This window comes from Condylura cristata, unplaced genomic scaffold (assembly GCF_000260355.1).
Source record: "Condylura cristata isolate star-nosed mole 26May11 unplaced genomic scaffold, ConCri1.0 scaffold00017, whole genome shotgun sequence".
Classification (NCBI taxonomy): Eukaryota; Metazoa; Chordata; class Mammalia; order Eulipotyphla; family Talpidae; genus Condylura; species Condylura cristata.
Genome location: NW_004567118.1, coordinates 27,056,282 through 27,072,299, shown reverse-complemented (window position 1 = coordinate 27,072,299; position 16,018 = coordinate 27,056,282).

Here is a 16,018-nt window from a genome sequence, read left to right as displayed (position 1 = left end):
CAGAGTGTGCTATATTGATTGATGCAAACTTTTCTTGCATATTAATCCATCTGGGAGTCTTGTTGAAATTCATATTCTGACTTAACATGCCTAGAATGGAGTTTGAGACTGTGAATAGCTAACAAATGTCTCAACTGATGGATATAGTTGCTTCCATAGCAGTAGTTGAGGGTAACTTTTTAAAACAATTCTAAAGGAAACAAGTCAATGTAAATGAAAATATTAATAGTATTATTGTTAAATGGATATCATAATAAATAATAAAACCTAAGGTTGGGGAATGACTGTAATAACTCATGGTCAAGTTTTATTTTCAACTATCCTAAAAAACGCAAGCTCTCCATCTGGTATTCAATTCAAGGTATCCTTTCAGTGGAGAGTCTTCTCTTTTCACTCACTGCCATGTAACCTGGAATACATTATCTCCGTATATGATGGGAGAGTTGTCCCAGCCACCTTCTTGAACACTGTCAGGAACAACTCTTTCCCACTTTGGGTAGGTTTCATAGTCCAAAGATTCTTCTAATTTTAAACTGAAATCTGGCTTTCTGTAAGTTCAAGTCAGTTTATCCTCATTCCAGCTCTTGTTAATGAGGAAGATTCAAACCTCTTCTGTCTAAACAACTCTTCACCCACTTGATCGCTTCTCTGTTCTCTTCAGCATTATCTTCTTCATCCCCCAGTTCCATCTTCATCTGCATGTCCTGTGATGTATTTCTGAATCTCTTTTACTATCACAGTGAGCCCACTCCTATTAATCTCTTAATGTGTGACATCCAAACCACATGTTGTCCACATGCCCTAACTTCTCTTGACCTAGGTATAATGCTTGAGGTGGTGACTGTCTTTTGGCAGCTGCATCCCACTGCTGACTCACTGCTCACCATAGCGCCAAGCCCCTCAATCCCCGGTGTGCGTGCAGTTGCTAAGTCAGAACTTCTCTCCTTATTTATGTAACTGTATTCTGGGATCCAAGTGTGAAAACAATCATTCTTGGCTAATAAACTTCTCCTTGTTAGGTCTGGCATGACTCAGTGTCCCTGCTTTACCTGCTGGGCATTTGCATAATTCGCTTCTTCTCTGTTCTGGTGGTTTTATCTGGTTCCAGCCCTACAAAGTCAACTCTGTTCTTCTCTTTAGAAGTATCCTAATGGACCCGGTCTCCCCAGTCCACCCAATCTCCATCACCACCTCGGAGTCCTTCCTTCTCTCTGTCTACTGTTGGAATAGCATGACCTTGCTTTTGTATCCCTTGCCTAAGAATTTTCTCAGTCATTGTAACTTTTTATCAACAGTGGGGTCATAACTCAACTATATTTTTGGTTGTTGTTCTAGTTCATCTAGAATTCCTCTAATAAACACAATTTGGGGGGCAGGAGAGCATCTTAATGATGGGCAGATGTTTAAATTGATCTCTTTCAACATACCGTGAGTAAAGACACAGTGGAGTGGACTCAGGGGTGCTGAGTCTGCTCAAGGAACACCAAAGATAGCCTGTGTGAAGATTGAATCTTGACTGTATGAACATCACGTTCTAGGACAACTGAGTGTATGACCTGGAGCTTGTATTCAAAGTTCTGCAGCGTCATCAATTTCAGCTTCTTATGAATGTAGCATGAATGAGATGTGTAAAATAGTATTTGTTAATGTCTATTAGATTTCTAATAAAAAAATAAGAACTCTTACCTTTTAGTTCCTGAAGTGTTGGTCACTTTCTTTCAGGAGCAAAGTATCTACTTTGGGGCTTTCCAGAAATCAAAAACTAAACAAAAACAAAGAATAATTGAATGATAAGGAGTTTAAATAAATATAAAAACTGTTTATTTCTTAAGTTTAGTTGCATTTAAATAGTTTCACAGTAGAAGTTATGGAATGGAAACAAATTTTCATTTTCCCTTTCAGTTAAATACTCATTTTTAAAATAATTGGTCAATTGCATTTGATAAACACTTTTTTTTTGAGTACCTATGTGTGAATAAAATACCATGTCAGCTCTTGAAGAGGGTACAAAGAAGAAAAAAAGGTAACCTCTATCCTATAGGTATAGAAATTATAGTAAGAGTTAAGACAACTTCTCAAATAAATCTTACAAAATCTATATGTGTTTATATTAATTGTCATGGGGACTTAGACAAAGCTTCTGGCTGAGGGTAGAGGGTATTTTGGGAGAGGCATGATCTGACTGGATGCTTACATCCAGTTATTCAATTCTATTCTAATAGGAAGAAAGTTGTGAATTGCAGATAAAATTTCTTGAAGAGGTTGAAGAGGAGTTCTCTCTGAAATAGATTTTCTTAGAGAAGAGGAAAGTGGAATGATTGAAAGCACATCCTGGACAAAGGAATGTCAGATTTATGAGTTTCTGACCTATGTGATGTCCTCAAGGAATCACAAGTATCTGAATCATTTTCAATATCAAAGTTCCTACTTACCATCCAGTACTTTTATGAAACCAAGGGAATATGTCTTGAAATAGCCATTGTGATGGAAGAGACTTTTCAACACTTGACTTACTTCTCCGCTGTCCACCTTCCCTGTCTTTCTTCACTGGGGTGCTAATAGTCTCCAGCTACACCCTAATTTCTCAGGGAAATTTGAGGTCTGTCTTCAGAACCTCAATTTTCCAGTAACAGTTCTAGAATTACTTTTGTAATTTCTTTGAACTTTAGTTTTCTTTTGGAATATGAGGCAGGTCGACCAGAAAATCTCCAAGACTGTTCTCAGTCTCATGATTCTGTGACAGAAAGTTCTCTGCTGGATCTGGTGGCCTGAAATCAGTGTCATAAGTCCCCTAAAGCTGGAGTCCCTCCAAGGATGCTCCTGTAATGTTCATATCTGTATGATCTAGCCCAGGTCCACAGGCATGGTGTGCAAGGCTGGTCTAGAAGGCAGTCAATAATCACTAGACTATGGTGCAATCTGAGATTGAAAAAATGTTTCCCGCAATCATTTCCTAGAACATCTGACATAAAAAAAATTATAACTAACTGTGAAAAAATGAAATAATGGTTCAAGGCGATCAAAAGTGATATCACAAATTGATATATTTATTTGCAAATTGAAGGATATGACAACCTAAACAATTAGCCACGGAATTATGCATCATATTCAGTTTTATCCTGCAAATTAACTTAACAAAATATTTTGAATGCTTATGTTTTTGTCTTTTTACTCATAAAAGCTTCCTGAAAGGCTATTGTCTGTCTTGCTATCCTGTCTACCATGTTGCCCTTAATACAGGAAGTTACACTTAGCAGGTCCTTACTAAAGGTTGCTGTGCTATTTTCTTTCCTTGACTGGCTATCCAGTCAGGTGTAATTATAGCTACACAGAGCAGAAAAGTGGGCCTTGGGTGCACTTACCTTTGAGAGGCTGTGGTCAGAGCAGTTTCAAGAGCAAGCCCCACCCAGCTCTCTTTATACTCTCAAATCTGCTAGCCCAGCACTCTAACTTGGCTATATTTGGGATATCACCATTTACTCATTAGATGTAAATGCGTCGAAGCCCTGATCTCTCACTCTTGTTAAATTACTTGGATAAATGACCAGCGGAGGCTGCATAATGCCAAGTCAGCTGTGTAGGGATTTTGACGTTGGACACAGATCTTTTGAGACTTAGAGAGTCCTAGGGGCTGAGTAGAACTGGGGCAGAGTGTGCTAAGAAGGTCAGCAAAGGGCAAGCACCACAGGACAATTATCAAGCAATGAGCAATCAATACCATGGGCAGTAACTGCATCTCATTTACCTGACAGTGATATGGTGTGGCATGACCTATTTCTTGGAAATCTCTGGAAAATTTTAAATTGATCATTTAGTACTTTATTTATTCACTGATAGTTTAAAAAAATCCATCATAGGAGGAAAGCTTCCTAATATGCATTGCCTATGATCTTGCTTTATTTAATTTATTTATTTAGTCTAGTATTTTGAAGGGAATTTAATTTTTTCCTTAATTAAGGGAATGGAAGGTGATATAATGAAGTCACCAGGGATAGTTTTTTGGTAGGTTTTGGGTTGCATTAATTATTTCTAGGATGCTATGAATGTTTGTGTCTACTATTTAACCTTAATGTCTGTCTTCACCTTCCTGGCCAGTCTCGTAGCTATAACATTTGCCTCTGCTAGCCTGATTTTGCTTTTTCCTAATCCACAATATACTGGGAAACATATTGTAAAGTTAAGACCAGGCTAGAGTAAGAGTACATAAGTTCCAAGTGAAATCTGAGAGGTTTTGAAGGAAAATATAGAGTCTTTGTGATGACTCTTATGGTTACTTGGGATTTTTTTTTTTGCTAAGACATTAGTGATGGTTGCATAGGTAGGAACTACATGAGTGTTAGAGCTATCTACACAACATAGCCTGATGATTAAATCAAATTGTATGTGATCAAATTTTGCTGGAACAAGATTATCTAGGGTTGTAGCAGGTAATCTGCAGGTGTAGCATTCCCATGGGGCAGTTTGTGTTGGTCAAAATGAAGATGGGATCAGAGAAAAGGCAGTTAGGAACAGGACTTTCACACGGCATTTTCTAAAGTAGATTTGACAGAGTACTGATTCTGAAACAGAAATAGATGGACTTACGGTTTAACAAGCTTAGGGAATATGATGAACTCTATTCCCTGCTAATAGAGATTCATGAAAAATATTAGCATATTAAAGTCTATGAGAAGTCTTTCAGTACAGAAAGATGAATAATACTTTCATCCCTGGTGATTTCATATTGGAATTCTATCTTATTCCTGCTCCAGAGAAGGTTGGGACGGTTGGGGCTATCATCCACAATAAGGTGAGGTTGTTTCCGTTTCTTAGCATATCAGAAAGTATATCAGATATAAACATAGCTGCTTTTATTCAAGGTGTAGCCTTTTGCATGTAGCAGAGACTCAGTGTTATGGTGCATAAGTAAAATGAGTTTCATGTGGAATCTATGTTGAAAGGGGGCTGAACAGAAAGAAAAAGAAAAATACTGGATGATCTCACTTATAGGAAATTATAGGGGACCCAAATAAGGGATCGGCGGGGTGGTGGGATAGTAATTATAACAAAGTAAAAATAAAAATCAACAAGCAATTATAATCCATAATCTTCAGGGGTTGATGGGGGAAGACAATGGTTTAAAATGAATGGAAAGAACACAAGGGACTATAGTGATAATGCACGGGTGAGCTGGTGGTGGGAATTTCTTGGGGACCATACATTAGTGGATAAGGCACATAATGTATGAAAATGGCAAATGATGTAAAAAATATAAAATCAAAACAAAATAATAAAAATACAAAAATTTAACAACTCCACTTTACAAATGAGAAAAAAGGGGGGTCTGAAGTGCCAAGGCAGGCAAGAATGGAATCAGACTTAGTCTCACTTATTAAGAACTCATCACATACGTACTTTATCCATATCCACTGAAGCTTCCTAAAGCCCTAGCAACAGGTGCTAATTAATATTCTCTGTTAACAGTCAAGGAAATTGGGCCACCGAGAAATTAATTAACTTCCCAAGGCCACACAGAAAGAGGATTCAACACTCTCTGGCTCTAAAATCTATGCCTATGACCTTCCACTTTTGTAAGTCCATAATTCTGAGTGCTTTCTAGTATACGGATCTATGGAACAGAGTAAGAAATAACATCCCTGCCCCAAAGGAGCTGATAATGGAAATGAAAGAGAACACAAAAAGGATAAATCACTTTTCTAAGATTACCCTAAGTGCCAAAATGAGCAGGGTGGCAGTGGATGAGTTCTATGCACAAGGTATGCAAAGCTTTGAAGTATTTAATGTACATAAAATATTATCACCGTTGTTATTAATCATACTGATAATTGCTTTGGAGGAGTGATATGGAAGGAAATGTTGACCCTGGAGGTAATAATGACCTTTGATAGTACGTCCCAGTTTACATAGCATTTTTGTATATTTACTAAGGAAATGGATGAGGGAAAAGATCTGAGCTTAGAAAACTGAGGAATCTTAGCTTGGAAATGTGACTTCCTTCGGTGGGCTTCAGGAAGATTGAATGGGCAAGCCTGGCCTCAGTGAAGGGGTAAGGTGGGGAGGGTGACCTGGAAGTGAAACCTGGACAGGTGGGCTAGGCTTGTTGTGAGGGCTTCCATACTCAGTAAAGGAATCAAGGCATAATTCTGTGATCATGCAGGAAACTTGAGATTTGTGACTAGAAAAATGATATATATATATGAATGTGTGTGTGTGTGTGTATTTGATAATGATTCTAGAATTGCACTGGGAAAAAATGGAGAGAGTAGATCCAATGGACATTTAGAATCTTTTAGCAATTATTTAAAAAACCTTGGTGTAAAACTTGCCAAAAGAATTATACAGGGTCTGATGATTTGTGGGGCAGGTGGGCAGTTAGACAGTTAGAATTCACCTCAACGCCCCATGAATTCAGGCCTGTGTTGAAATTCTCCACAGCAACAGAGAAATGGCTTTCACAGTGCTTGTGGCCTGGCGCTCATTCTGCTCATTCAAAAAGAAGAGCTTTGTGTGGGCTCCTGGTTTTCTTCCTAACTGTTCTATTTAGGCAGACCAAACAAGGAAAACTTTGAAAACCCAGGAAGTGAAAAGTTAGTTGTGGCTTACTTTTTGATACCTTTCCCAATATTTTATCAATATATTTACATCTTCCATGTATAAATATATAAATCAGCTTATATTGAATAGAAAAAATAATTATGGGAGAAAAGAAAAAGGATAGGACTAACTAGGATAGATATAAGATTTACGGGGAAGAAACCCCCAGGTTTGCCCTAAAGGCTGATCCATCGGACTTGAATGCAGCTGGGATTGAGGATGGGGGAGTAATCAATGGAAGCCTACCTCATACCAGCTATCTTTTACTTCAGCCTGGGAATGAGGGGAGTACCAACAGCCCAGACAGAATGCTAAAGAGGAAAGGTGAGTTTAGATTTTAGGCATACTGAGGTTAAGATGATAGTGATGTCCAGTTAGGGATATATAGGGTTTACAGTTGAAGGGAGAAGTCATGGCTACTAGTATGGGTCTGTGTGTGTGTGGGGGGGGGGTTGTTGTAGGTGGCAGGCAAGGGTGGGGTGGTGGGAGGATGTGATCTGAATGTTGCTGATGGTTCAACTTATCAAGGAGGAGGCTGACTTTTCAAAGGAAGTCTCTATGTCTAGGAGGAGGGAATAAAGACAGGAAGAGTGAAAAATGAAAGGTCGTTTTGTAGGATTAGCAAATACCTGAGTGACATCCTATGGGGACCAGAAGAGCCACATGGAAACTATTTTGCTTCTGTCAGTTAGTGCTGGTGGCAAGTCATGTGATCTCTCTTAGCAACTGTGATGTGTGTCCTTTCAGCTACAAAAGCAGAAAAATAATTGTTTTTGCCCAGTCATGAGGATCATATAAAGATGAAACGAGTTGCAGTCTGTATGGTCTAGATGTGGCGGTGTTTGCACGCAGTCTGTTTTCAGCTTGTGCCAAACATTATGTTTTGATCTATGTCAACCTTGACATAAACCTTAGCAAATAATTCATTACCATCACAAATATAGGTGAGAATGTGGGCTTTACTGAAGATTTTGTATGGGAGATACAGAAGAGAAATCTCTTACATACCCCTTAGAGTTAAATATTTAGTTTCCACCAGGAATGTTGGTTTTATAAATTCTGTTTTCCTTCACACTGACATGGTTCATTTCCCATTTGTCCTTAGGCGTCTCTCCCATGTGTTATAAGAGTCATTTACCTCTTCCTCAGACATAATGCTACTCCACATAATTTCCTCAGGTAAAGAAGACCCCTTTCATCCTTAGGAATTTTGGTACCATCTATTTTTACTCATATATGCTTAGGCCCCTAAGGAGCTCAAGGGAGCCTTTGTCCCATCAATAAACCCCATGGCCCTTAACTCATCCCTTCACTGTCATTCCATTTCTCTCAAACCTGAGAAGAAGTCCCTGAATGAGGGCTTTCTCCAATTTTGTCACAAAGTTATTTTTGTCAGTCACAGTGTTCAAAGAAGTCAAGCAGAGTGATATTTTTGAGCAATGTGATACTATGACAGGCACAGAGGAGCTGGAGAGAAAGAGGACCGTGAAAGGAGCATTGAATTGGTCGGGGAGGTGATTCTGACAATGTCAGCATGATGTTGGGATGGAAGTTTGAAGGCAAAGGAGTGAGCAGGTGTTAAGGAGGATGAAAAGTTTTCCTGATTTTCCTCCACCCAGCATGTTATATAATACTTTCAATGGAAATGTACATCTGGGTGGTGCAGCACTAAGAAGGCAGTAGCAGAGCCAAGTAGGGAGGCCTAAGGCACAGTGTGGCCAAGGTCATTCCTCAGAGGGCTATTTGAGAAGAAAGGGCAATTAATTGTGCTGATGTTGGATCAGCTCTGACCCTACTCACCTATCTAAGAGCTTATGTAACAGCTGAAAATTCAAAAAAGCAAAATGATCTCCAGCCAAAATGAGAAATTTCTGGATGGGAGACACAGGTCTATTAGGGAATGACATGCATTTATATTTGAATGACCTACTTAAAGATAGGAGTGTTTCCAGAGTGAAAGGGGAACTCAAGTAGGAGCTAATCTAACCTAATCTTACAGAATCTGAAATTGAGCTTCTAAACAGGCAACCTAATTCTTGTTCAAGGTAGAGACAGACCCTTCTCATTCTACTCTCAAACCCAAGAGAACTAATTAAGAACACTTTCAGACAGTGCATATAACCTTCCTGTCATTTATGCATTAAAATTTTGCAAGTAAAAGGCTGATGGGGGGTTATCATGAGAATTATTTATATTGATTTTCCTTGAATTTCAACGAGGAGATAGTTTTATCAGTTTTCTAGTTGGGGGGGTGGGGAACTGAGGCTCAGCAAGTTTCAGTGACCTTCACTTACATGACTAGTAAGTGGCAGAGCAGAAGCTAGAATAAACATCTTTGACTCCAAGTCCGGTTTGTCTTTTCACTACAAGACAGCTGCGTCTGGCTTTGCAAGATCTGTAAGACACTAATACTCTCAGAATTATACACGCATCTCATAATTACACACAAAGCAGGTCTCCTTCGCTGAAAATGACATGGCGAGATGACATGGTGACCTGAGAACATTATGTTCAATGAAGAAATCCTATCCACTAGCTCTGCTTAGTAAATGGGACACTTCTCTGTAAGACCCATTAACCTTGACTTGTGCCTAAAATTTAGGGTCTCCTTTTACCTGCTCTTTATTTATCTATTAGTTGTGTTTTGGTCATTCCAGTTGCTCAAAAATCACGTTAGAACTAAGAAAAGCATAGTTAATGACTTTTAATTGCCACAGTTGGGGTCTAAAATGATGTAACTTTAAAAGAATTCTCCTTTGTGGCCCTCCCTGGTGGTGCAGTGGGTTAAAGCACTGCACTGAGAAGCTAAAGCTGCTTCCGCATGAGTTCGATCCCTGCCTGCCCTGAGGTGACCACATGGCCCGGCAGACCTCTCCTGACCCGCCCACTGCTCCCCTCAGCAGTGTTCTGCCTGTTCTGCTCCCCACTCTGTCTCTGGTGAACCACCCCTGAGCCTCGCCTGTACCCCAGTTCTGTATGTACAAATAAAACAAAATCTTAAAAAAAAAAAAAAAGAATTCTCCTTTGTTGGAATCACCAACACATGTATTTATATTATTAAAATCTGCATGATGATGTAGTTACTAAGAATGTACCCTGAGAGTCAGTGCTGGGTTCAATCCCCGACTTTACTCCTTAAACTAGGTTAATTTGGAGTAGTTATTTAACTTTTCTAAGTCTTATTTCCTTCATCTAGCAAATGGGGATAATAATAATGCCTAGCTCCATGGGTTTGTATGACAATTGAGTTAATAAACACATGACAGGGAACTATCTGAAGTGACATGATGGTTTGGGAAAGTGGAGAGTGGGGAGGGACACAAGTCCACAGGAGAGTCTGAGATTTAGAAACCAGTTTTTCTCTAGAGAAAGCACCAACCCTGACATTTCCAGAAGGTCCTGGAAGCCAGGGTAATGTCTTCTATGTTGTTATTTCATGTCTGATGTTGCTGTATGGTGAGGCCTGTGAGCTGATCACAGCCTGATGGATGGTTGTCCCTCCAGTTCTCCCATCCTGCCCACTACACAGGCCAATTTCTTGGTCAGATATCCCAGACAATCTTAAGTCCACATCTTGTCCCCACTAAGTACACACAATGGTAAAACAAATCAAGGAAGGTGGATACTTGGATGTAGGATGATCTACTATTCTAGTTAGTCTGCATTTGAAGAGATCCTTGAGACTTTGTTTTAGAATTAGAATACAACTGGAAAACCCCATCTAAGTTCATTTGCTGTAGCTGGTAATGACAAAACTTACACCTGGCATCAATAATTTTGAAGCTGTGAAGTACAAAGCTAACAGCACAGTGAGCACAATCTCTCCAGGGTTTTATCCACCAGGTGTTTATCAAGGGCCTATTGTGTGCTGGGAGGGTTTTAAGCACTAAGAACAAAATAGGCAAAGTTTCAGCTCTCCTGGAAATTATATGCTAGTGTGTGTGGACAGATAACAAATAACTAGCTAATGTCAGTGATGACTGCTCTGAAGGGAAGGAAAAGCAGGCTAAGGATCAGGGGACGGATGTGAAGGTGTGATATTTGACATATTAAAGTGAAGGAACAAGCTAGGAGAATGCCATGGGGCTAGAAACAGATGCAAAGGCTCTGAGAGGTGAATATGCCTAAACAGGATGTCTAAAATATCCACAAAGTCGGATTGGGGTGGGGTAGGGAGGGAAAGCATGCAGGGTATGGAGTGGCCGAGTGGGGCAGGGGACAGATGGCTCAGAAACTTGCAATCTAAGACAAGGTCTTAGGGGTTTACATGTCAGCTATTCTGGAGGCAATGTTATTCTTTATTCTGTGCTCAGGTTAACCATATTAAATGCCCTTTTTTCTACTCAGCTATGTTTCATTCTGTCACATATAAAAGATTTTATTGCATACAAAAACCTCGTTCCAGAAACAGGAAATAAAAAGATCTAATTGTAGGTAGGTGAGTGAAGTCACAGCACTGATAACACAGAAAAAGAGAGCAGCTGGGTTTTTAAGATTTTAATTGCCCAAGAGGGAAGGGTTCACTTCCGGTGCACCCTGAGCATCATGGGAGGAGTCCGGGGAAGGAGAGAGGAGGAAGTGCCTCTGTCGGTGTTGGGACCCACCTGAGGAGAAGGTAGGACTTGGTGGGGCCACGTACAGTGACGGGTTTGTGAGGGAGGAGGGCCTGGCGTATCCCCGCCGCTCACCTGCGCCCGGCTATTCCAGGGAGTAACAACACTGGACAGTGAGGTGGGCACGGAGAAGAAATTTGAAGGCTGACCCTGGACTAGGTCCGAAGGAAGGTTGTTTTTTTTTTTTTTTTTTAAAGATTCATCTATTTATTCATATAGAATTGGGGTACAGGCCAGAGATGTGGAGGGTGAGAGGCTTCACCAGAGACAGAGTGGGGAGCAGAACAGGCAGATCAACGAAGCACACTGCTGAGGGGAGCAGCGGGCGGGTCAGGAGAGGTCTGCTACGCCATAGTGGTCACTTTTGGGGCAGGCGGGAATCGAACTGATGCAGTAGTAGCCTAAGCTTCTGAGTGCTGAGCTTTAACCCGTTGCGCCACCAGGGAGGGCCATCCGAAGGAAGTTTAAAAAAAAAACCCTCAGTCAGTTTTATTTGCAGTGTTTCAGTACCTGTGTGGACTGGTTATTACACTGCATGTACATAAACAGCCCCTCCCCCAGCCAGAAGGCCCCACGCAAACTACTGTAAGCAGAAATGGCGTGAAGAAGCACATATTTATTTGGAAAATATATTGAGTAGTCTCAGACTCAATAAATAGCCTTCCAGTTCCTACCAAAGAACTCATAAGACCCAGAATAACACTAACATATGGTAACAGCGGGACCGCGTCAGCCTGACGAAGGGAGTTTCCCGGAAGGAGCTCCTGGGGCTTTGCCCGCTCTTCCAAATACAAATCCGAGGGCTCTTCCAAAATAATGCAGAAAGCTGTTTTCCTGCGCTCCCTTTTCAGGTAGAAGCCAAAATCTTCTTTGTATTTTTTCTTGACAGTGAAAGCAGGTTCTAATATGGGTGTTTATGAAAGAGAAATGATAGAACATGAAGTTTCAAAAAGCATGGGATATCTGTACTTGAGTGATCTATCATGTGATGTACTAAGGTCTGTGAAGACCACTTAAGTTTTTTTTTCAGAATACTGCAAAAAGATATGCTTCTGTTGCTCAAAAGATAGCACCTTTCCCATCTGTGCTTTTTGCAAAATTTCTAGTAGGAACTTTTGCACTGTGTAGTTCCCCCAAGAGAGAACCAGGAGACATCATCTCTACAAGGAGCTGAGAAAACAGTCTGTTCTCTTATGGAGGTCAGGCTACTGAAATCTAAGAAAAAACGTTTTGGGTGTGCTCCCCACGAAGAATATTTTTCTCCTTCATCACCTAAGAGATGTTCTTTTTCCTTGTGGACTCTGGAAACCATGTTTTGGTGGCCCTTGGAGCCAGCAGGGAGGAATAAGACTGGTAAATTCCATCCTTAAATAAGATTCTTTCCATCTGCCCATAGCTTATTCTTCTCCTTCCCACTTAGGAAAATGTGACCGATAAAGTCTGTCCTGAAGGTGCCTGGGGACACTGGTATGTGTAACATGTGCCCCGAGTGCCCCAAACCCAGCCACAGCCAGGAGGCAGGATTTAAGTTTGCTCACTGACAGCTGCTATGTTAGTCCTGGAATGTTAATCCTTAGCAAAAGCTTGGATGAAAGGTTGCAGCTTTTAGCAGCTGTCTAATGATATCACCCACCAAATAACCCTCTCCTTTTCTCCTTTCTGTTATCAGTTATATCCAAGTTTTTGATGAGAAGTAGATATGAAATCTTCATGCTACCTTTAATTTTTTATTTTTGAAATAGTCTTTAAAAATTCAAAAGGTAATATACACATTGTACAAAGACTAAAAAATAGAATCAAAATTGGAAGTCACTCCCAAAATTTGAACATAGAGGTAATCCCTCTTTAAAGGTTGGTTTAAAACCTTTCACACCTCTTCCCTCATTTCCCCCCACATACGCAATTGAGATATCAGCTTGTAAGCAGTCTTGAGTTCTACTTTAGAAACTGAACATATTATGAAAATTTTCTCACAGTATTTAGGTTTTTTCCTACATCATGACTTTTATGAGTTATGTGGTCTTCCATCCTATAAAGTCTAACAAAACATGTACAGGACTTGTATGCAGAAAACGACAAAACAATATTGAAAGAAATCAAAGAAAATATAAATAAATGGAGAGACATACTAAATTCAGGAATTGCAAAAACCAACAGAGTATGTCAGTTCTCCCCAGAATAATAGACTTAATGTAATTACTATAATAAACTATAGCCCTGACTTTAAAGATTGATAATACAGTATTCTAATTATTATTTTCCCAAAGTTCTATAATTGTTTTCCTCCAGTGAAAAATTTTTAATAGCTTTATGAAGTTAAAGCGGATATATAATAACTGCACACACATATTGACATGTATAAACTGAAACCATCATCTTGGTTAAGATAAAGAACATATCCACCATCTCCAAAAGTTTCCTCCTGCTCCTTTGCAATATTCCTTACTGCCTCTCCATGCCACCCCCAAGTGCTCCCCTTCTTTGGGCTATTCTGTCACATCGATTAGTTTTTATTTTCTAGAATTTTATATAAATGGAGGAAGGAATCTTCACTTTTTGGGGGGGAGAGGGAGGTAGAGGGGAAGTAGTTAGCAACTTTCAGCTAGCATAATTATTTTGAAATTAGTCCATTTTTGTGTTGATAGTTTGTTTTCTTGGCTGTTCGTGTACCATTGTATGAATGTATCACAATGTGCTTATCCATCCACTCATTGATGGGTATTTCAGTTGTTTCCAGCTTTTGACTATCACAAAATAAATTCGCTGTCAGTGTTTGTGCTCAAGTCTTTGTGCGGACATATGTTTTCATTTATCTTGTGTAAGTACCTAGGAGTGGAGTGATGTGACAAGGATAATTTCTTACCTTTTTAAGAAGCTGCTAGACTATTTTCCAAAATGATTATGTCACTTTACATTATCACTAGCAGATATGAGAGCCCGAGCTCCTTCACCTTTTAACCAATACCCAGACTTGTAGCCACTGTAATAAGGATGTAGTGATATCTCATTATGTTTTCATTATTTTTTCCCCAGTGACCCACAGTCATGAGCATTTTTCCTTTGCCTGTTTGTCATCTGTATGTTTTCTTTGCTGAAATATGTTTCAATTATTTGCCTCTTTAAAACTGATTTTTCTTTTCATTGAATTTTTAGATTTCTTTATATATTCTGGATATGGGTCCTTTATTAGGAATATAACTTGCAGATTCAGTCTGTGGCTTATGTTTTTGTTCAACTCTCTCATTTAACATTGTTTTCCAAAGAACAGAAACTTTAAATTCTGGTAACACCCAATTACTTTTTCTGCCATGGCTTGTGCTTTTGATGTTGTGCTTGAGAAATCTTTGCCTAAGTCAAGGTCATGAGGACTCATTCTGTTTACTTCAAGATTTTCTTGTGATTCAAGTTGTTTATGTAATTCAAGAAGTTTTCTTTGGTGGAAAGTTTAGGAGAGTATTTTGAATTTTTTCAAAACCTTTGTCACTAATTGTAGGCATACTTGAGACTGTGACCTGTACAATTGGTACTATAAATTAGTTGGGCTTGGTAGAGAATGGAGAAGTTAGGGTGGAGTAGATGCTAGAAATTCAAAGCGGGACAGGTGTGCCTACAATATAAGCCTTTTCTAGGTTGCACTTTTGTTCTACTACCGCCTTTCCAAATAGGGACCAAACTCCTGATGTCAATTATACTCCACCAACAACATTCTTGGCATATACTTCCTTCTCCTTTTCATAAGTCACCTCCCCCATCCAATTCATCAGAACACCCTAATGCACGAAAGTCAACTATCCCCCACTTCTCCCATCTGCTATTTCTCTGGTTCAGGCCGCTGTCATGTTATCTTGTAATAATAGGCTCCTAAATAAGTCTTCCAGTTTCTACTTTTGCTATCTTCATGCAGTTCTCAACTATTACAGCCAATGTGAGTCTTTAAAACGTATGTTAATGAACAATGATGTAAAGTGTATATATATAAACAAATCACTGTAAATTAAAAAAAGATCATTTGTGAAAAGCTCACGTGTCTTCTTACTGAAGAGACTTCTCAACTATGGTCTCCATAATACTAGGTCTGCCCTCCACTTTGTTATTTCCTATTATCACCTGCCATCTGTCACATTATGTAGTCTCATCTGTTGATTTCCCTTGTCTCTTTATAGGAGATAAGCTTCCAAAGGCAGGAATTATAGGTTTCATTCACTGCTATACCCACAGAACAGAGCCCAGCACACAGCAGATGCTTAGGAACTCTCAGTGAGTGGATAAATGGTCTTCCTTGCAGGCAGCCTTAGGGAATGTTTTTCTTATTAAAATGTAATAATCTGTACCTTCTCTGGTGGCGCGATGGGTAAGGATGCAGCACTGCAAGCTGGCCCAGCCACTTCAGTGCAAGTTCAATCCCCAGCCCCGGAGGTGATTCACATGACGTAGCAGACCTCTCCTGTCCTGCCCACTGCTCCCCTCAGCAGTGTACTTTGTCAGTCGGCCTGTTCTGCTCCCCACTCAGTCTCTGGTGAATCTTCTCACTGCCCCTGCACCTTATATCCCAGTTATGTATGAATAAATAAGTAAATCTTAAAAAATAATAAAATGTAATAATCTTTGGAGTTTTAATAAAAAATCAAGTCCAGCAAGTGATATTTGTGGGTGCTTATGTTGGGGTGAGTGGAACAAGGGGTGCTAAGTGATGATGGAGGTTCAAAATGCTCTGAGAAATCATATATAATGTTTTAAAAATAGCTAGGTAACTGTATTTGAAAATAAGTAATTTTGCAAATGAAAACATGATAGCCTGACTTAATTTATAA